Raw genomic sequence first — 24,295 nt, 5'->3', positions numbered from 1 at the left:
CCCTTCGAAATGCAGACATCAAGTTAGCATCAGTATATCTCAGTGTCTGGGGGAGGGTAGGAGTCTAACCTCAGTGGGCATCTCACTCTTATAATAAAGATATGAGAAGATTGACTTTTCTTTTGTGTAAGATCAATTTAGCATGGCCTATGATCTCCCCCTTCCCCAACTCCTAAAATTGTCTCACTTTTTGTCTCCTTTGAGCTGAGTTCAGACTGATTTCTGGCCTCTCTTCCCCGAATAAAGAGTTCCTTGCCTGTGTACCATTGTGTGGTGCAAGATTTTGCTCTGACACCACTAAAGTAAAAACTTGCATTTCATAGTGGGGATCTATATTAAGGATGAATAAAGGGAAAAATATCTGATAAAAATTGACTGATAATTAGAACACAGTCTTTCCTGAATTGTCCAGAAAAAATGTCTCTTCTTCCTATGTGCTTTCATCTTATTTGTGATAGAGTATCCATGTCTAGAAAAAAAGAAAGCTTTTACTTCAAAATGTACAAGATTTCATGGCATAGTGACTTAAGATCAACAGGAGCTATTGTTCTTTAAGCTACAATTTTACACTTCACTTTTCAAAATAATATTAGTGATACGAGATATAGAACAGAGATAACACAATTCACTCCTCAATCTTTAAAAACAGCCAGTTAAATCTTTTACCTGAGGTATCAGCTTGACAACTCCAAACTTGCCATCCTAAAAAAGTAATTGGTGAGAGAAGTCAGGGTGTTTTTTTTTTTTTTCCTTTTCCTGTGCCTGCAAAGACTAAGTAAAATAGAAGTAAATATTTGAGTCGAATAAGTAAAATTCTTACTTGTTGGTTTAGTTTCTTAAAATAATGAGTTCAAAAGTGAATAATGAAAATTATATATACATTTCTATGCATGCATGGGATGTGTGTGTGCACACGCATATCTACAGAAAAATATTTTTATAATTTAGTAAGCAGCAAAGCAAACTTTTTAATGAAAAAGGTATTTTTACAGATACAGGCTGGCCAAATTACATCTGATAGTATGATCATTGCATAAAACATACCTATTAGATATCATTTATTATTTCTGAGTTTCTTCACTCTGCAAAGAGAGTTTGAAAACACTTGTGTGGCAATGTATACAAATGTGTGTGGCAATATATACAAAAAAAACTATTCTATTTTTATGTGTCCAATCTGGCCCACACCATTTTTTTCCTTTCCATTACATCTATCTCCTTGCAAAGTGATGTGAAATAGTTAAAACAATACATGATAGGTTGTATCAAAATAATAAATCTCTCCTATTTCAAATGAGTCTTAATTTATTTTTGTAATATTTAAATGAGACTGCTTTAATTTTAAATATAAGCAGTATAACTAGCTTTGAGAAAAAGACATCCCATCCTTAGTAAGTGTAAAACTCAAGTGGTAGCACTAGGAGTTAATGGCTATCCAGAGGGGAGTTGACCGGCTACAGGCATTTGGTGTACCTGAGGCGTCAATCAATATGATTGACAGTGGCAATGGGCCTCCACAACTGGTTCAACAAGCAGTTAAGTGAAAAAGGGTGGCTCATAAAGTTTGGAAAGTATTTGTTAAAATTCTGCTGAGAAAAGTCATTCTTACTTGTATATCTAGATTGGTTAAATGTATTAATTAAAGACCCTCGGTCATTTGGTAATATTATAACCTATCCTGTGTTGATACTGTATGCCATCATTATAAGAATCTTCCAGGAAGAATTAGTCCATTTATTAGAATATAATATTGATTTACTTTTCCTAGTGGATCATTAAGCATATTAAGTACTTGACCTTTATCTATAAATAGGTGATATGTTAAAAAAATAAATTATAGATATTAATGTAAGATAAACATACCCATATATAAAAAGTCAACGTATCATTTTCATTAACATTATGTTGCAATTTAAGCATCAAAGTGTATGATTATCCTAAAAATCATAGCTTGGTTTTGGGCATTTAATGAACATCACTGCCATGTGTAATGGGAAGAAATGTAGTCTTCCAGAAGTCAGTGAAGGATTCCAGGCATGAGTCAGCCTGCAAAAAAGTTTTATAGGCTACCAAGTATAGGCAGGTCCTATATGGTTAAAGAATATCTTTCTCCAAGTGAGTATTCTATTTTTTCCTTTAGAAGACATTGAGTTCTCAGGTCTCGTATGGCATATCCCATGTTAAATATGTGAACGTTTACAGACATAGGCTTACAGCACAGCTTGATCCTTCCAGAGGTCCTTAAGGTAAAAAAAAAAAAAAAAAAAGACATCATTTTCCCAATCCCCTTCCTTTGGTTTTCTTCCTCTAAAATTTATGATCTACTTTCAGGTTTACCTGTGAATTCCCTGCACTAGTAATTGAGAGTACTGAAACCATTCCAAGGTCGGTTGGACCCAATAAAATTAGATGCATTCTATAAGCCACCTTTTGGTTGACTTAGAAATCTCCCTCAATTTTATTGAGGTTTTGATTTGGATTTCCCTGATGCCTAGTGATGTTGAGCACTTTTTCATGTGTCTGTTGGCCATTTGGATGTCTTCTTTGGAAAAATGTCTGTTCATGTCTTCTGCCCATTTCTTGATTGGATCATTTGTTCTTTGGGTGTTGAGTTTAATAAGTTCTTTATAGATTTTGGATACTAGCCCTTTATCTGGTATGTCATTTGCAAATATCTTCTTCCATTCTGTCTGTTGTCTTTTGGTTTTGTTGACTGTTTCTCTTGCTGTGCAAAAGCTTTTTATCTCCATGAAGTCCCAATAGTTCACCCTTTTTGCCCTTGCTTCCCTTGCCTTTGGCATTGTTTCTAGGACAAAGTTGCTGCGGCTGAGGTCGAAGACGTTGCTGCCTGTGTTTTCCTTTAGGATTTTGATGGACTCCTGTCTCACATTTAGGTCTTTCAACCATTTTGAGTCTATTTTTGTGTGTGGTGTAAGAAAATAGCCCGCTTTCATTCTTCTGCATGTGGCTGTGCAATTTTCCCAACACCATTTGTAGTTTCCTTAATACATGTATACCCCGTCTGTTGCATAAACTCCTTGCCTATGTTGGGAGACACGATTTTGGTCCAACTAAAGCAGGCTTACTTGTTAGAGATTAGGAGAAATGTCACAACAAACAAATGCATAAATTAGAACTGGAGATTGAATTGAGACCTTGCCCTCAGTTTAATGTCAAGGGAAGGCAGGAGCGGGTGCAAGAGTCCTCTAAGACTCTGATACCATTTGAAAATTTCTCAAAGTGAAATGATTTAGTGAGACATAAAAGTTTCTCAGTTAAAATAAATAAATCACATATTTTTCTCTATACATAGTCCTCTGAGCTACTCATCGCATTTGCTTCTACCTATGCTGTTAGTATATCACTAATCCCTTAACTGGGAGCTGTTTGCAGCCTAGTAGCACTTGATTGCACGGCTAGTGAAAGACACCTCCTGGGGAGTCTGGCTCACATCAGTCCTAGAGTCTCATGCAGCAGACTTGTGGTCCCATTATGTGCTGTGTGACCCAAGCACTTCTGGCTGTCACTGAGTGATCCAGAAGTAAACATTTGATTGAAACTGAGCCGTTTCTTTCTCCCCAGTGCTTAAAATTTGGTACAGTGAGACCCTAAAACAGAGATATCCTAGAGCTGACTAATGCTATATTTAGCACCCTGAAAAAGGACCATGAAACCCCCACTGCTTAAGATTCTGTCATTGCCCTGATCCAGGCACTGCTTGACTCCCAATGTTCTGATTCTTCCACTGACTTCCATTTTCCCAAGTTTCAATTTCTGTTGTTTATTTAATTTTATGTATGGTGTTCAAAAATGAACATGATTCTTTTTCTATATACTTCAAAGCCAAGATAAAATAAATGTAGTTGAAGTAGAAGAAAAAAAAGACATATAAGCTAAGAAGGATTGACATACGGTGACATAATGATGATACATGATGATAACATAGCTGGTGATATGAGAGCTAACATTTCGAACATTAAAGTGGGCAAAAGATAATAGATCTTGCTCATTGTGGACATTAATCCAGAAAATGTTCCAAAGCTACTGAATTATCTGCATATGGGTAGGAGCTCAACAGGTTTGCACTGAAGAGATGCTGCATTGACCAGTGGGATTTTCAGAACATCATAATCATGGACTCCTGCATTTGAAATACACACATGGACATATACACATACAGGAGAGATCAGGAAACAGTATTCCTTAGGTCAACATAGAGTAGTTTTAAACTAAAGATTGTTGGTATGCATCGCATTTTTAAATTGATGGTGCTGAGAGATGAGTGCCATGCTTTATGAATTTGTCTTTATCATCTTTGCTTTTAGATGAAAAGATAATTTATCTTTGAAAGATGGAGAAAGATAAATTTACTTTAAGAGACAAATATATCCATGTGCATTTAAATATAATGAAATTGCAAAACATAATAAACCCCTGTAATTCCTTTAGTCATATACAACAATGCATATTTACTCTGGGGAAATGGCCTTGGCTTTATTCTCTATCGTGATTTGATTTGATTTGGCTTTCTACCTAACAGCATTAGACTTCAAAATCTTAGAGGAGCACAAATGTATTATGGATTCAGATAAGGATTTAAGAAAATTATAAACTAATGCAAAAATATTAGGTAAAAATATATCTTGTACACTAAGCCAGAGAACAACACAGTAATTCAGAGCTACACTGGGAAGAAATTTAAATCAACTTACAGTATGATATGCAATATTTCTTTATGAATTCAAACTTACAGAAAAACCTCTCAGTTTCTGAGGGAAAAAAAAGCAATTAAAACATTTAGTAATTATTTTCTTCTATAGCAACTGCTATTTTTCTGAAAACAACCAGAACAGAGACAGAAAAGATATTAACAATAGAGAGTTGATAGTCAAAGTTCAGTGCAAGAATTTTTCAAGGAAGTGTGTTCCTAATTTGAATTAACATCTAATTGGTTCATTTAATTACTCTGTGCCAAGAGTAATTGATTTTAGACCTAGAAACAGAAACACTTCTACTATGTGGGGAAAAAAAAAAATCATTTTGTCCTTTGAGTTGGAAGAGAGTCAAAGGTTGCATCTAAAGAAATGTGCAACATGGGGCGCCTGGGTGGCTCAGTTGGTTAAGCGACTGCCTTCGGCTCAGGTCATGATCCTGGAGTCCCGGGATCGAGTCCCACATCGGGCTCCCTGCTCAGCGGGGGGGTCTGCTTCTCCCTCTGATCCTCTTCCCTCTCGTGCTCTCTGTCTCTCATTCTCTCTCTCAAATAAATAAATAAATAAATAAAAAGAAATGTGCAACATGAGTGAGGTTTTATCTCTGATTTGAGCTATTATGTCGACATGCCCCCCCCATTATCACAGCATTAAATACTAGTGTAATCTAGCCCCTGATTATAAAATGCTCACCTTACTGAAGCAAACTTTTACATTGTCTATACAAAACATATCATGCATAGATTCAGTTAAGAATTTATATACTAATGTTGTTAGGAGCTTTTGAGTCATAACTAATTATATGTTATTATTTTTATGAAATACATGTTTTATTCCTCTAGAGGCAAGATTTATTTTTAATTTTACATTGCTTCCTCTTTGAAACTATAAGAGGGAGAAAAATCTTCCTTCTGCATTAGTCCCTACTTCTCTACATCAATCAAATTAATGTCTGCTCCGTTGAAGAATCATTTCTTCCCACCTTAATTGCTTGATTTTGGAACAGGGCACTTCATGTGTCATGAAGCAGTTTTCTGGGGTGACTTTATTAAGGGACTCTTGGAACAGGCAGGCTGAATTCTGGCAGTGCTGGGAGCTTCTCTTAAAACATGGAAACCCACAGTGGGCATCTACTCAGTTGACAAAGTAATGCAAATGCACTTCCCTGTATAGTTTCTAGCATCAGCTTCTTATAGCACAGTAGAAAAATCTTTAGTATCTACAGAAACATACCTAATTTTCACTCATCACCTCATTCAAATACATAGAAATTATTTTCCTGCTAAAAGGATCCCTTATTTTAAAATATTATGCACTAAATCTCATCATGTTTAGTGTATGCTTCTAGAGTAGATCCCATGTTTATTATTTATCACTTCATTTCACTTAGAGCAAAGACTGACTGTGAATTGAACTTTGTCCCACTGAAACCTTAAAGGAGGAAAAATAAAATAGGAATTACCATATTTTACTTAGTAATGCCACATAGTATTCCTTCCAGGCTGTTTGAGTTTGTTTTATATTGTGTGATTCTTTTGTGTGTGTGTATGTGTGCGTGCGTGCGTGTGTGTGTGTGTGTGATCCTTTTTTTAGAAAGTTTTCTGTTTTTTGTTTTGTTTTGTTTTGTTTTTAAGATTTTATTTATTTATTTGACAGAGAGAGTGCGTAGCACACAAGCAAGGGTGCGGCAGGCAGAGGGAGAGGAAGAAGCAGACTCCCCACTGAGCAGGGAACCTGATGCAGGGCTCATTCCCAGGACCCCAGGATCATGACCTGAGCCGAAGGCAGATGCTTAACTGACTAAGCCACCCAGGCGCCCCTTAATGTTGCCTTTTGAAAATGTTTCTGCTCATTATCAGATAATACAAGTTAGTTGTAAAAATTTGGGACTGATAGAAAACTAGCATTAACTTACATGCACACTAAATGTAATCATGTGTATATATACTATTCTTTATTATTATATTAAGACAACAGTGATACTGAAATTAAGATGTTTAATATTTCCTATTGCATCATAAATATCTCCCTATTTCATTAAATATTTTTAAATAAAGAATTTTAAGCGCTGTGTAGTATTTCAATATATAGATATATCATGATTCATGTAATCAATTCTATATTGGAAAATAAAATTGTTTCCATTCATAGTTTATTATTATTGCAATTTTATTAATTTTATAATTATTTTATGTGATACAAAAATCAAATTGCATTTTCATATCTTTCATTACAGCTGAAACACAATATGCAATTTATCTGAAATTCTATAGAACATAATTATGTCCATTCAGCTTTGTACATTTTTTTTTTCTGATCCTATCTTCCACCCCTCCCACATTTAAACCTTTTCACTGTGCCTTCTGAACTTATAGTCAGTTAGCTGCAGGATGATTTCTACCTTCAATCTCTTTTCTGAAGGTCCCTTTCATGCCTTTGTTATAACTGAAAACTGACTCTTCCTCAATGACATTCCCTCCTGTATAATACTCTTAATTATTTATCATCCCAAATCTCCTTTACCTTTGGGTCTCAAGGTGAATGGGATCATTGTTCTTGCTGCTTCCAGACTTTTCTCCCTTTCTTCCTAGAAGTGCCCTCGTTATAGTAATCATTAGCTGATCCCCAGATCACAGCTGCTCAATTTTTAATTTTAACATCTGTCTCACCATCATGAACTCTGACAGCCCTGACATAACTCTTGGTGTTCTAACACCATATAGTGTTTTACAGACATTTTATAGACAGTTTATATAGACATTTCCAATAATATGAACAGCCAGGTCCTTTACTTCTTCTCTTCCAATGTATAGTCAAATGTGAAGAGCTCAGAATGTGGAATTAGATTTTCTAGGTCCAAAACCCACCTCCACCATGACATAGCTGTGTGTCATTGAGCAGGTTACTTAAACTTTACATGTCCCAATCCCTTGTCTGTATAGTAAATGCACCTAACTCATAGTGTTGTTGTGAGGCATGTGTTTGTGTGATTATTCATGTATATGCATAACACTAGTGCTACCTGATATGTAGTAAATTAAGAAAAGTGTTGCATTTAATAAAAATGTGTCTCATTTTGTTTTCCCATCCAAACCACTTAAACCAGTGGTCATACTTGGTTGTTATTAACAATATTTTAACCCTCCATAATCTCAATTTTAAGAATCCCACTCTCTAACTACCAACAAGTTCCTTTTTTACTTATTGCCAAAAGTACTGACTCCACAGATCTCTGTCCCCACTGGGATGCATAAAGCCTTGAGTCTATTGCCTGCTCTGTTACTCATCCCTTCCATGACCTAACTTCTCAACCTACTCATTTTAATTTCTCACGGTCAGCAAAATCAATTTAGTGTTTCTTCCCTTATTTATTTATTTATTTATTTATTTATTTATTTATTTATTAAAGATTTTATTTATTTATTTGACAGAGAGAGACACAGCGAGAGAGGGAACACAAGCAGGGGGAGTGGGAGAGGGAGAAGCAGGCTTCCCGTGGGGCAGGGAGCCCGACACGGGGCTCGATCCCAGGACCCTGGGATCATGACCTGAGCCGAAGGCAGACGCTTAACGACTGAGCCACCCAGGCGTCCCATTCCCTCATTTATTGATTGATTGATTGATTGATTGATTGCCTGTCTCAAGTCCTCATACTCACCTGGAAAAATTCAAACCTTAATAAATACAACTTTCATTGTCTTCTTCACTTGTATGCAGCTGAATATAGGTGGGGGAACACACAACCGCACTGCTGGATCTCACTCCAATCTCATGACCTCCAACATCAGAAACATTTTTTTATTTTTTTTTCTCAGTAATCCTCATCTATTTCCTAAATCCATTCACTCTCCTAATTCCTTAAATGACTAAGTCAAACCTCCCTCTCTCGTCAAGCATATAACAACTACTCCACTATTACTGATTTTTATTTTCTCATCGGAGAATGTCAAAGCAATTAGGTAACTTTCCTCAATTTCCCATCTCTATTTCCAAACAGTGCTTTGTATCTAGGCTCATATATTTTTCTCTCCTTTCTGTAACTATGGCTAAACTCTGTGCTCTATCTATGGTCACCATTGCATTATAGCTACTAGACCTCATCTCTTCTCAGCTATTCATGGATGTGTGCCAGCTATTTTCTTTGATCTCTTTTGTTTCACAATGTTGCCTTCATTGAGTAAGCAAACATGCTATTATTTCTCCTATTAAAAGATACCTTGGCCAACCATCTCTTTCCCATTAATAATCTTTCTCAGTTTCTCTCCCCAGAAAGACACTTATTATGAGTACTATTGAGAGTGCTATCTTTACTTATTTCTCCATTTTTTTTCTACTCCACTCTCTGTCTCTTCAACACATTCCGCTGAGGTCTTTTTCCACCACTTGGCTGAAAATTCTTTTGTCGTTGTTTAATATCTATTCTCTCTTACTGTATTCATCAACAATGTTTGACAGATTAGGGCTAATCCTCTTTCATGAAGTATTTTCTTCATTCGACTTTGGCTATGCTTCATTTTCTTTTCTTTTTTTTTCTTTTTTTTTTTTTTTTTTTAATTTCACTTCTTAGTTTATATTTTTCTCATCTGCCGGATTCTCAGGATTGGAATTCCCTGTCACTCATGGCTTGGACTTTTCTTCCCCACTTCCTTATTATCTAATTCTCTAAATATTTTTAAAACGCTGATGGATTCAAATATATATACTCATCCTGGAACTCTCCCTGAAGTCTAGATTCATATAGCCAACTTTCTTCTTAACATATCACTTAAATATATAATAGCTATATTATTTATAGTGTGTCCAAAATGGAACTCCTATTATTTCTTCTCCAAAACTACTTATTCCTTAGAATTCATCCACTTAGTACATGGTTATTCAGTTATTGAAGTGGCCCAGGTCAAAAATCTGTAGAATTATTTCTGAGCCCTCTTTTTCTCTCTCACCTCATATTTACCTTCAAAAATATCTACGTTTACAACATCTCTTACCTACACCAATACAACCCAAATCTAAACCACCACAATCCTCTGGATTATTGTAATAGAAATGTGATTGATCATCTTGCCTCCCGAGTATTCTCAACATTATAGCCAGAATGATTTTTTTAAATTCTGAAATCAGATCCTTTGTTCAAAATTGTCTAATGGCTGGCATCTCACTCTAATTTATATATATATATATTAGAGAGAAGGGGGGCATTTTCTGTTTTTTTGTCCTAAAATTACATAGACATACCTCAAACACCTTTACATATAAATGTTAGACATTTAATAACTACGTGTTGTTGAATAATATATAAATGAATATTGAAAGATTATTTTAAAAAGAATAATCTTAATCAGTAAAGGAAACCAGGACATTATATGGTTGTACATGAAAACTACTTAAACATTATTTCACATATACTGCCCTTTTCCATTTTTAAAAAATACCAAACGATACTGTTTATAACATTTGTACATATTCTATAAATGATTTGCCTCAGTCTTTGAATTGAAATTTGTACAAGAAACGTATTAATTCACAATACCTAAATTGAATATATTAGATCAAATTCAATTACAAATTGAATAATCCACATGGTAATTCCATATTAATATCTAAGAATGACTTATGTATTACAGAAATTCTTAAGCTTTCTTTCATAGCAGAATATACACAGCAAGACAGACTCATTACTGAAGTGATTTCCCTCGGTGAAGGCTAAGAAAAAAAATTTTTTTTAAATACTGGTTTAGAGATAATATGAGGGTGCAATGTACTTATAATAAGATTTAGGATATGTAAGCCAAAATAAATACAAAAAAAAAAAAAAGAGAGAGAAAGAAATGACATAAAATATGGGGGAAAAAAAGGAAAAGATACAATATGAGTAGATAGGCTGTTAAATTATAGAACTGATTTCTCCTGACATGTATTAAATAATCAGAACATTAAAATTTATACTACCCAGCATCTAACACTATGCTATAATTAAATATATACAAATGTAGAGACAAATCCTTATTTACAAATGACCTGTTTTCATGTTTTTAACACATTTTTGCAAAATGTGCACTGGCAAGTTTCCTGTATATTTCTTGTAAGAATGAATATTGAATTATTTTGTATTTGCTCTTGGTGTTTGGAGTGTAGTTGAAAAAGATATAACATCAGTAGATGCAACTGGGTCATATATGTGAATGTCATTCTTCAGTCAGTGATTATCAGATCTGGGGACACTGTTACCATATATGATGGCTTCTTCACTATCTCTTGCTTGTAATTCTGAATTGAGCCAATTTCTTTCTGATTTCTGTGCATTTGGGATTGTCTGTTTGTAGTACTACATGGTGCAGGCACATCATTTCATGTTGCACTGCTCTGATTCCTTAGAGACTGTTCCTGGTAAACAGTTGCCTTGCTCGAACATTCTCCTTAGACTATGTGCAGGAGTAGGCTGCTAGCATCCACTCTTACACAGATTTTACTGGTTTCATTTTTAATTCAAGTACTGTCTTTTTACTATAGCATGATATTGGAGTTTCTTAAAAATCACCATGCTATGCATAATTGCACAATAAAACCACAAAGCTTATAGGGCGAAAAAGGGATTGGATGCACAACCCTCAAAATTTCCTCAGTGATACAAAAAATAAAAGAATGAAACATAATAGCACATTTTTACATGTTAAATGGTTAAAACATACATATATTTCACAGTGAATATGGCAATTGACCTTGAAAAAGATCTGAAGTTGGCTTTGGAAATGATTATAAGAGGGGTTATAGCTTGTGAGTTATTATAAAGTGGTGAAATGGGGTTATCTGATTTGGACCAAAAGTTAAAACAAGAAATGTGAATGAGTGAGCCCACAACACATTCAGTGAACTGAGGTTGCTGTTAGGTGTTTGAGGTATGTACACGTGTGTATTTTATGTATTCTTAGACAGCTCCGTTCAGGTAGGTTCAACTTCCTGTGTTCACCTGAGGTTTCTTGTGGACAAAACAACATAAGCAAACTCAAAATTCACATTATATTTGCACTGTTCCTTAAAATATCAGTTGCTTTAGATCAAAGTCACCTTTACAAAGCAAGCATTATAGCAGAACAGATTGTACTGACTTCCTGTAGGTTGAGTCCGTATTACCTTTGAAAGGCTGGGTTTTATCAATCACTCACAAAATTGTGAATTTTAAATGCCTGCTAAGTTCACTCAAACAATTTGTTATGTTAACTTAAAAGGAAAAGAACAGGAAAAATTAAAAACGAAAATATAATCAAATCACACAATTTACTTGATGGAAAAACTGTTCGTGAAACCAAGTGCTGTTTGGTGTCTTAGTAAACATTTAAATTGCTTACTGCAGGATATGCTGGGGTTTAGAATATAGGGTGAAATCAACCTGGGAAAACAAACTCACCTGTAGGAATTCTTAAAAATAATTAGGCAGTAAGAAGTAATGCAGCAAAGGCACGTGGATAGACAGCAAATCCCATGAAGAATTTGCCACTGGAATATATGAAGTGATCTTCTAAAGATCAAAGAGTACAAACTTCCAGTTTTAAGATGAATAAGTTCTGGGAATCTAATTTACAGCATGGTGATTATAATTAATAATATTGCATTATATACTTGAAAGTTGCTAAAAGAGTAGATATTAAATGTTCTCACCACAAAAAAGAAATGGTAAATATGTGATGTGATATAGATACTAACAACGGCTATAGTGCTAATCATTTTGCAACATATAAATAAATCAATACATTGTACACCTTAAATTTACACAATGTTATATATCAGTTATATCTCAATAAAGCTGGAAAAAAGAAATATAAATGAAAAATATTCTTGAATACCCATTTAAAAATATATGCCTTGCATACCATAACAAATAATAATAAAGAACAGAGAATTAAGGCAAATAAAAGAAAGACAATAGCACAAATTAAGTAGCTGGGCTGCTTCCAGAAAATGCATCTATAGTATCAATTTCTAAGCCAACAACCCCACACTTGGGATGATCTCCAATCCAGGGGGTGAATGATGGATATAAGGAAGAATAGTAAAAAAAGCATGGAGGTACATGCATCTATCCTATCTGAGACATTGGTCAAGATCTCTAGTATAGGGAACATCAGAGTTATTTAGTTTATATATATATATATGTATATATATATATATACATATATATATATAGTTTTACAGAAAGGTATTAAACTAGGGTAGATTATGGTGGAATATCGGAATAACAAATTTGCCTTAAAAATACTTGGGGCTAAAAATTAAAACACACACATACACACCTTTTCTCTTCTATGGTATATACTCAATGTGCATCATTGGGAGCTGTTGTGTTCAAAGTCATTAGGAGTAGAGGATGGCAGAGACTGAGATCATCTTGTGATATATCTGGATCATGTGACCTTATAATCAGTGGATCAGTGGGAAGAGGTACTGATGGGCCAGCACCAGAAATTCAGTGTTTTGGTGTGGATATGAAGCTCACTACTCATACTCAAGTCAGTTGGCTAAAACCAATATGACACTCCTTCCCTCAATTAAAGAAAGAAAGGAAATATAATATTATTGGGGACAAAAAGAAAAAAAAAATATCAGATACGACTGAGCTCTAGAAGTCTTGATATCTTTACCACAGATGGAACAGGATCTCAGGAAAACGCAAGAACTCATTTATCAGCACTAGTAAAATCTAGGCCTTAGTCAGCTGTAAGGGTGGGAGACACACTTTCAAACCCTCAAGGAATGCATTCATTCATCAGTTCATTCAAGCACTCATTTTCTAAGGATAAACCAGCTTTGTAAATTAACACGGGCTTCAAAAGGCACACTGATGCGTGAGACTCAGAGATCATCGGGTTCATCTCATGTAATCTGCACCAGGTAAGAATATAGCAGTTGCGTGAGTGTTGGAGCACATGCTTTTTCCTGTGGGACATTAGTTTTTACTGGAATTTGGGGTTATTATAGATGGCCACTTTAGGCCTTACAGTTTCAGCTTTTAAAAAAAGAATTTTACTAAGGCTTGATAAATATATGTTTAATATTTTATAATACAGTCCAGAAAGAAATTTCTTTTTAAGCATTTTTATATAAGGTAAGTGTCCTTGGGTTAATAGTCTCAAAGATAATTCCAAAAACACTTTTAGAAGTCCATTTGCAGCTAAACAGTAATATTTACGTTAAAATAATTAATCTGCAAAGCTTTATTTTTTTTGGTTTTATACTTCCATACTTCTGACAAGTAACCAACAAAGAGCTCATAAAATAATATTCCACGTGTTTTTCTTTTTATATTACTCTCATGATTTACATATTGCATTATGGTTTTTTGAGTAAATTAAAGTAATAAACTCTATTTCCTGCCAAGAACTACGTCCTTTCTTCTACTATATGCTTCAGTAGCTTATTCAAGTAAAGTTTACGACTAATTAGAAAAGCCACATGCATTTGGAATTAATATTGTCAGTTTGTGTTAGTATATATTTAAACCTGTGATCAGGTTATGTGGTTAATATTACAAGACAGTCTAGTTGAAGTTGAGCATATGTTTTGATCTCTGCACCATGAAATGAATAAATGGGGTTTTCTTTAGAATTAAATCATCATGCATAATAAATATTCACATGCTATTTAAAATACATTTTAATATATTAAGGCATTAAATATTAAAAGGTACATTAACTAATACCTTAGGTAGGGTGATGATGGTATAGAATTAGATAATGACAGTATAGAACTAGTCGTTTTCAGTCATATTTGTGTCCTATAAAGGCTGAAGTAATGTAAATCTAAATGGGTGTCACATGAAGCAAGCCATCTTATTTATCTATGGGAAAACTAAATAGGTCAGAACATCTATATAACTGCAGAGGATTTCTGAAAAATTGAACTCAATATTTATATCACTTAGAATTTTATCTATGGATTGCCTGCTTGTGCTTAACACAGGGAAAAACACTATATGCATAATGAAGGCATTCTAGCCTCACACAATCAGAAACATTTGCAATCTAGTTGGAGAAGAAATTAAATAAGAAGTAGAACACAGGTAAGTTGACATTTTGACTGACAAATAAGCCATTAAGAAAATATGAACTAGAGTATTAAAGGCAAGAGAAAAAGAGAACTGGTACTGTTTATGTACCTATCTATATATACATAGAAAGAACAAAAGATGATAATTTAGGCAAATCCATAGAATTCAAACCCTGCATTATCTCACATTTCTATGGAGATTTCACTGGCTGAGAATGAATGGGAGCAACTGCAAAGCCCACTCTATCTTCTAATTCTGTTTCCACACAATCTTCTCCAGTTGACTTCAGAATGTGTGCCTTTATCCCTGCATCTTCCTTACCCACAACCAATGTGGTATCAAAATTCTGAAGCTCAGGCATCTAATTTCATCAAATATCTTTACTACCAGAATTGCCACAATTGGCCCAATGTAAGAATTTGATAAATGTTGGTTACATGCACGTGTAAGCCATGAAATAAATAGTCTTGCCTCATTTTTATTTAAAATATTTTTAGTTCAATTATTTAGTTTGATTAGATTATATCTTGTAGGAATTGATCCATTTTTATATACACATTGCATTTGTACACATACATCTATTCTTCGGGATTATCTAAGTTACATTTGATTAATCCTGAATGAAGTGTACTTGGTTTTCCTCATTTGTTACCATATGATATTTGTATGGAATTTAGAAATTTCACTCATCATAAAATTCTTAGTGATCTGTTGATTTTAATTTGGGGTAACTTTGGGTGCAATGTACAAGATCAATATATATGGCAAAGCTTTTATTATTCTGTCTCAGTTCCATAGGTCTACTATAGGGAAGATGATATTTGCACATGTGTAATATATTCATAGCACTTTTTCTCCTTGATAAAAGGGTAGGAAAAATGAACAATCCCTGCCTTGTGGTTTCGAAAGGGTATCTGCTGTACTTAAGCATCTTTATGAACAATTCAAGTACAACTGCACTTCAAAATTAATGAGCCAAGAAAATGAGCCTTGGTTAGTTTTCCACTCTTTGACTTCTAATATTACACTTGTTCCTATAGTTAACATTAAGAGCACTACATTAAGTTCATATGAAAGATAGCATTATCGTCTGATCTATTCAAAGCTGACTGAGATCTTTTAATGGTAATCTTGCATTGGTCTGTGTAGTTATCTACAAGAAAAACAAAACAGATCTTTAAAAATAAATAAATCTGGAAGCTGCAAATCACAAGAAAGTTCTGGAAACAAGTGAGAGGATACGGTATACTTTCAGAAGCATGAGCCGGATGATGTGTAAAGTTATTTCAATACTCTGGCTATTTTTAAAACTAAACATATGACACAGACTTTCTAACACCAGTAGAAGCACAAAGCACACAGTTAGAATTCTGGTCACTTTATGAGAATATTTATCTTGGAATTGACACTTAGATGCTCTTGTCTTTTGGACATTGTGAACTGAAAAACATACCCCAGAGGACCGGGATATGCACTTCTGCCATTGCATCTTGTAATACTGCTACAACATAAGTAATGTCAAGAGCAACAGAAAACACTAATGCACAAAGCACAAATGAAGGAAGCAGTGTTGAAGAAAATCACCTCTCCTCAAAAAAGAGAAATCATTAAAAAGACCTTGGTTTTGAACCTGGACATCAGTGTCTATGTACACAAAATGGAGCTTGCACACTACGACAGTTTTAAACAGAGATTGGCTTTCACTGAAAAATGTATCTTAACGTGTATGGATAACCTATAGAAGTAGCACTGAAAGTATAAGTAGTTTCAGTTAAATATTGATAAATACAAATAAACTAGCTAACTCAATTCTGAACAATGCACTGCTTTGGGTTGTATGTGCATCACAGAAACTAGGGCAATAAACTTTTTTTTTTTTTTAATGACACTAGACCTGTCTAGAGCCTTCACTTTATCATCAGAAAACATACAACTCTTATCACTATAGTCTATTTGCTTAGGATTCTCCTAGGCAAAAAAAAAAAAAAAAAAAAAAAATGTACTCAAATAAATTAATTTGAGAAAAAAATGTAATGCCTAAAATTATTGTAATGTATCATATTCTCCAGATAATATTTCAATAACAAGAATTACCATTGCCTCATGACAACAGATTAAATTGGAGCTTTTATTTAGCATGGAAGGACTGCAGAGGGAGATTATTTTTAAGTTAAGGGAATAGGTTTGGCCCTCTCAACCTCTATAAATACTTAATCTTTGTGCAGGCACTCAGACAAACATCTTATTATTGAATATCCCAGAGCACTCTCTAATTATCCAGCCTTGATTTTCCGTAATGAATGAGGCTTCCCCTGATCATTTAACTAATTAATACTTAATAGCTAATAACTGTGAATATGACATTATAAAACAAACATTATTCACATTTGGTAAATTTTTATTCACAAACAAATATATAAATGATATAGAATAGTGGTTAAAAGCACAAAGTTTCATTTCTAACCAGGATTTAAGTCAAGATTTTTTAACTTATGAAATGGGCAATCTCACGCCTCATAGAACCTGTTTTTCATCTGTAAATCAAAGAGAATTTTAAGAGTTAAGATATGTAAAGAACACAACACAGTTACTGGCATGTTATAAATGATCAGCATATATTAGATTTGCAAATGGAAAGGAGAATAGCACAGTGATGATAGGATCAGATACTGGAATTAAATAACCCAGACATCACTCACAGTATATAACTTAAACTTTCTGAGCTTCCATTTGCTCGTATTTAAAGTGGTACCGTCCTACCTCAAATATTCATTTTAAGGTATAAATAAGGTAATTTGTATAAATTATAGTTTTTAAATTTGTATAATGCTTAGACAAGGACCTTAACTAGTACAGGTCACTTACTGGGTCTGAAATAATCATATTTATTTTTAATTTTTAATTATGAAGATAACCTACTATTTGATATTATCAATTTGCAATTTAATATTTATTAATTTTCCTTATCCTTAGAATACAGGAAACCATCAACATAATTAAATAATACAGGATTAAATATATGGGATTAGATGTTATGAGATATGAGTGAGATGGTATTATCTCTGCACACTGTTTTAGTCTTAGTTCAAATAACTGAACCCTTCTGTGATTTGTGCACATACCCAAACTGCTTTGCTAAGTATCTTAGCTTTATATACTTTCAATATTAAAAGCATAGTAATTGGATACTTGGTTGCTAAAAGCTAATTCAACATGTTCTTCGTAGTTTAGTTTTTATTTTTTTTTAATTTCTAAATGAGTAACCATCATTAGTCAGTACCTTTACTATGCATATCTAGAATGACCTCAGAACATTTTCTTTTGCATTTGTTGAGATAACAAGACAAAAGAACAATGGCTTAGTCAAATTAGAAGTGCATTTCACTTTCATTTACTGAGTGTCATTTATGTTGTCGAAGACTAAAGCTCTATGTGGTTGCTTTCGTCATCATCAAAAGGTAACTTGGTTCTTCTGTTTAAAATTACTCCTTCAACTCCCACTTCTAAGTCCACATTCTAGTCTGCGTGAGCTGGAAAGTGCATACATCACTTCTGCTTGTATTTCATTTTTGGGGACCTCTTTGCAAGGCCACATCTGGCTATGTGGTAGCCTAGAAAATTTGTCTTGCCTGGATGCTCATGTACTCAACTAAAATGTTTATTATTATTAAAAAAGAGGTGACCAGAGGAGACAACTAGCTAACTCTGCCTCAATAGTTTTCTTTTATAATTCTCCAGGTAGAGGTGCAACTAGGCTTGTCTTCACTTGTGTAATAGTGCGGTTCTGAAGACTCCATAATAATTTCTATTTCCTGTGTTCCAGTGTTAAAACTATTTGATTCAACTAACACCACTCTAACATCACTGGTGACCCATTCACTCTATACTCCTATACCAAACATCCTGAATTCCCCCAGGCTGCACAGCCCTGAAGGTCTTTATCATACTTAGAATTTATGGTTATTCAAGGACTGGATGGATATTAAAATCTTTAATTTCTTGACAATGCCTTAATTTTTTCTCTCTCTCTCTTTTTTATTATGTTCAGTTAGCCAATATACAGTACATCATTAGTTTTTGATGTAGTTTTCAACAATTCATTAGTTGCATATAACACCCACGCTCATCACAACACATGCCCTCCTTAATACCCATTACCCGGTTACCCCATCCCTTCATCCCTCTCCCCTCTGCAACCCTCAGTTTGTTTCCCAGAGTCCAGAGTCTCTCATGGTTTGTCTCCCTCTCTGATTTATTCCCATTCAGTTTTCCCTTCCTTACCCTGTGGTCCTCCATGCTATTCCTTATGTTCCACATATGAGTCAAACCATATGATAATTGTCTTTCTCTACTTGACTTATTTCACTTAGCATAATCCCCTCTAGTTCCATCCATGTCGATGTAAAAGTTGGGTATTCATCCTTTCTGATGGCTGAGTAATATTCTATTGTATATATGAACTACATCTTGTTTATCCATTCATCTGTTGAAGGACATCTTGGCTCCTTCTACAGTTTGGCTATTGTGGACATTGCTGCTATGATCATTGGGGTGCAGGTGTCCTTTCTTTTCACTACATCTGTATCTTTGGGATAAATCCCTAGTAGTGCAATTGCTGGGTTGTAGGGTAGCTCTATTTTTAAGTCTTGAGGAACCTCCGTACTCTTTTCCAGAGTGGCTGTATAGGTTTGCATTCCCACCAACATGTAAGAGGGTTCCCCTTTCTCCACATCCTTGCCAACATCTGTTGTTTCCTGACTTGTTAATTTTTGCCAGACAATGCCTTAATTTTTATATAACTGAAGCTACTAGTTATATAGTCCATCTCTTTCCATAAAGGCATTTGCTTTCCTTTACTCTTTTTTTGATTTTTCACAATAACCGTCCAGTTACCCATGTCTAAAACTGGAGAGTGCACATATATATCACTATACTTTGTCTATCGCATCAAATGAATAACTAAAGGAAACCCCTTTTATGCTGAGTCCCCTCATCTTCATGTTTCTCCACATTCATTTTCCCTCCACCTTCTTTGGCCTCCTTTCTCTGCTTCCATCAGCACTGCGGTCACAATAATCCCTCTCAGATGACTGTGTTGAAATTACACTTAACTATTAAAATGTCTTCTTACCACCTATAATGTGGAAAGAAATCTCTGGCTTCTTAGCATGTTATGGAGGGGATTCATGCTTTGACTTCACGGTCATGTCTGTCATGTCGATCTTCAGGCAAACTACGTTTAACTACCTGCGGTTTCCTCATCATGCTCACACCTTTATCCTTTACATATAAACCCTGACCAAGTCCTGAAAAAATGTCTAGTACAGCAAGAGTGTTTCCTCAACAGAAATATTTTGACTATCTGCCCATACCTAAATTCTCCCCTGTTCCTCTATGTTCAGGCACTACATTTATTTCCACAACCACACTGTATTTATGAGCATTATAGAACTTATTACCTTTTATTGTAATATTGTCTTCCGAATTCCCTGCCATGGGGAGGAAGTCGTGTTTATACTGCTCTATTTGCAGCATCCCTGCCTGGTGTATGATGTGTAGACGGTACACAATACAGTAATCCTTCCTTGTCCACAGTTTCACTTTCTGTGGTTTCAGTTACTTGTGGTCAACCGTGGTCCAGGAAGTAGATGATCCTCCTTCCTACTTATTGTCAGAGGCTCAAATAGTGGCTGAACGCAATAGCACGGTACCTATGTCGTTCACTTCACTTCATCTCATCATGCAGACCTGTTATCACCTCACATCATCACAAGATGAGGGTGAGTAGAGTACAATAAGATATTTTGAGACCACATTCAAATAACTTTCATTGCAGTATGTTGTTATAATTCATTTTATTTTGTTTTATTATTTAAAGTCGTTAATCTCATATTTTGCCTAACTTTTAAATAAAACTTTGTATTAGATATATGACATACATGTATATAGTTTGTCATAGTATATAAAGGGTTCAATACTATGGAATTTCAGGCATCCACCAAAGGTCTTACAATGTTTCCTCCACAGATTACAAGAGACTACTATACATATTTGTTAAACAGGATCATTTTGGCTGAGAGCTTTCCAGTTTGTGATTTAAAAAATAATTTTCATTGTCTTTCTGCATCTATAAAATATTTTCTACCCATATCTTAAATACTGTATGATAACTGTTACCTTCAATAGTTAAAATAATTTTAATGCAAGCACTTTTAAATAAAGGACTTATGATACAACTTTCCTTTTTTGATTTTCCATTAAAAGTAGGAATTAAATGTAATAATAATATGGGTTGATTTAAAAAATGAAGTATATTTTAAAATAAAGTATATTTTAAAATATTTAAAAGTATATTTTAAAATATTTAAATATATGTATATTTAAAATAATCTTGATTATTTGAAATTCCACATGATTCTAAAATTTAGTTGATGGATTCTAGGGAACTTTTACAATTTAAGTATGACCCCGGGGGCACTTACTCATAAGTATTAATAAGTACTCTACCTTCAGTCAAGGAAATCTAAAGAATCTCATGGGGCAGCAGGGACATATTCTGTTTCTCTAAACCAGGAGAAAGAACAATTCAATTTGCATTTTGAAATCTACAGAGAATGAAATCTGCTAGTTAGATTGTTATGAATTCCTCTAGGAGCAGTAGGTTGAAGTATTCTTTGCAATATCGTATGATGACATTTTTATTATTGGGAACTATTTTTGCATGTACAAATAAAAATATGTTCTATGCTATTGCTCTCTCACTGTGAATAGTATACTTAGAAAACTGATTCATATTGTTATCCTTACATCTTTACTGCTAACCACAGGCTGCTTGTCATGTGTTAAGTCCTAAGGGCTATTGCAACTTTTATTGCTACTGTTCAGATTATATGAATGTATAAGACCAATTAAAAGAGTCCTTTATTTCATAACTTTGGGTACATTCATGGGACATTTGTTTTAGAGTTGGCAAGAATGCATCTATAGATGTAATTTAAATTAAATATCTCAACTGAGAAGTATTTTAATGGGATATTATGTAGTATGCTAACTATCAGTAGGTTTTGCAAGTAATAATAAAAAAAATGTGCTCTATGCAAATTTAACCTATTAACTAACCCAGGCTCATTAAATCATTACACAGTAAGAATCATGGAACATTTTTGCTGCTTTCCTCATTAGGGTTTCCAACGTCTTATTTCAGAGAAATAATAACATCAACCATCCCTATACATTTTTTAACTGATGAAGCATTTTTATTTTCCCTCGTATTTTCACACAGTACTACGTAGGTGAGTCTTATGTGTTTATTACCTATATTTTGCTGATAAGGAAATAGATCTCAAGACATGAAATGATTTGCCTAAGGTTACAAAGTTAATGCAGTTTGTGCTTTGTCCTTCTTTCCAATTCCAAATTGCTATATTTAGTACTTACCACTTTAACTTTTGATCACATATACTCCTGCCTATTCCTCTCCATGCCTTCAATTTTGCATTTTCAACTCGCTTATTTCCTTTGGGTGCGATCATATTTAGTTATTTGTGTGGAGAAACTTTTTCCTCCACCCTGGCTTTAACTCAAATAATGACCTCAACTGCCCTACCAAACTTATAAAAAAAATTTTAAAGTCCTCATCCACACTTGTGCTCCTTCACTCCCCATTTTATCACATTATCCACTACTCTTCTAACTTATTGCCATATTCAACATCCCCTGCCCTATCTATATCTAACTTAAGATTGATAAATTTGGCTCCCTGATCAGTCTTCAAACTTCTCCCTTGGCTTCCGTGATGTTGTATACTTCCTATGATTTCTTTTAAGAATTTGCTTGTCCTTTTTTAATTTTTTTTTAATTTTATATATTTATTTGACAGAGAGAGAGAGAGAGAGCACAAGCAGGGGGCGTGGCAGGCAGAGGGAGAAGCAGGCTCCCAGCTGAGCAGGGAGCCTAACACGGGAGTCAATCCCAGGACTGTGGGATCATGACCTGAGCTGAAGGCAGATGCTTAACTGACTGAGCCACCCAGGTGTCCTGATTGTACTTTCTATAGGGATTTTATTGGTGCTTTTTGTTACGTTCCTATATGTGATTTCCAAGATTCCATTCTAATGTTATCTCCCAGGCTCTTGGTAGTCTATATGCTCAAGAAACTATCACCATCATTCTGATGACATTAAAATCCAATGATACCATTTCTGTACAAGTAAAAATTTAGAATTGGCTAATTGCATTGTAGAAGGAAGTTTCCATCTCTATACTTTTAAATAAAATATGGTTTAAAACTGACTCATTGAAGTGTCTGCATGTTTCTTCTTACTTCTCTCAGTTTTTCTTTTTCTGAGGATAGATAGCCTCTCGTTTACCCTAATAACAGTCCCCAAAATTCCAAAGACTGTTGTTCTATCTTCCATTATTCAGCTACTAATAAATGCATTTTACCTTGTACATATGTCTTCTCCTTCCTCTAGATTTCCATACCAGATTGCTCACAAACACCTGTGTCTTATTAGTTGAATTTCTGTTACCTAGATGACACTTGAGGGATCTTACTTGCGCTACGCTTAATATTTCTGTGTATTATTATGTACACTACACATTTACACCTTATATTTCTGTGTAAAATATTTCCAGTTCCATTCTGTTTTGATGCTATGTTTGTTGATATTTTCTTTGCTACTAATAAAAATTTAAGTATGTCCCATTAAGTAGCTTCTTTTCACTATTTTAACATATCAAGTGTGTTCTGCCACAGAAAAATTACACAGTTGTTCCTGGATAGTTGATTAGGTAACATTTTGTATTGGAATATTGTGTTTCTATTGAGAAACATTGGGATTTAGGTCATTGTAGAGTTCTTTAATGAACCTGTAATGCTTAGAATACTTGCATAAATTTGAGTACTAAGAGGTTCCATCTGAGATATAATCTCATTTATATCTTTTAGAGTTTCATTTACTTCACCATTTTGACACATGAAAAATCTGCTTATGCCTTATTTAGAGAAAAACTCTTCATGTTTCATGCACATAACAAACAGGCATCCGAAATCCATTCAATGTCAGGATTTAATAATCATTAAAAATACAGAGACAAAGAATAATTTATCTCCTTTACAATGAATTATCAGAAGGTGAGTAAGAAAATTTCATTATTTTGAAGAGTGATATGTGGCATATAAGAATCACACAGTGTTAAGAAAATGAATGTGGCTACATGCTAAATGCCTTCTTAATCAATTTAATGTCTGTTGTATTTCAGGTAACTTTATAGATATCTTCTCTGAGTAGTGAGTGTAGGGACTATTCACAGAACTACATAAAAATCTATATTAATTATTAGCTGAGTTTCTGTAGAAAAATTATTATATAATTAATTTCATACATGCAATCAAGTTTCATCCTTTTGAACATTGTATTAGGGAAGAACAGTTATTTTATTTATTCTTCAGATAAGAAAAATAGGGCTGAAATGTTTTTAGTAAGTAACGAAATATAAAAACATTAGTGCTTGAATGAGCCAGGACTAGAACTCATAT

Source organism: Halichoerus grypus, chromosome 2, assembly GCF_964656455.1.
Source record: "Halichoerus grypus chromosome 2, mHalGry1.hap1.1, whole genome shotgun sequence".
Classification (NCBI taxonomy): domain Eukaryota; kingdom Metazoa; phylum Chordata; class Mammalia; order Carnivora; family Phocidae; genus Halichoerus; species Halichoerus grypus.
This window is presented reverse-complemented; position numbering follows the sequence as displayed.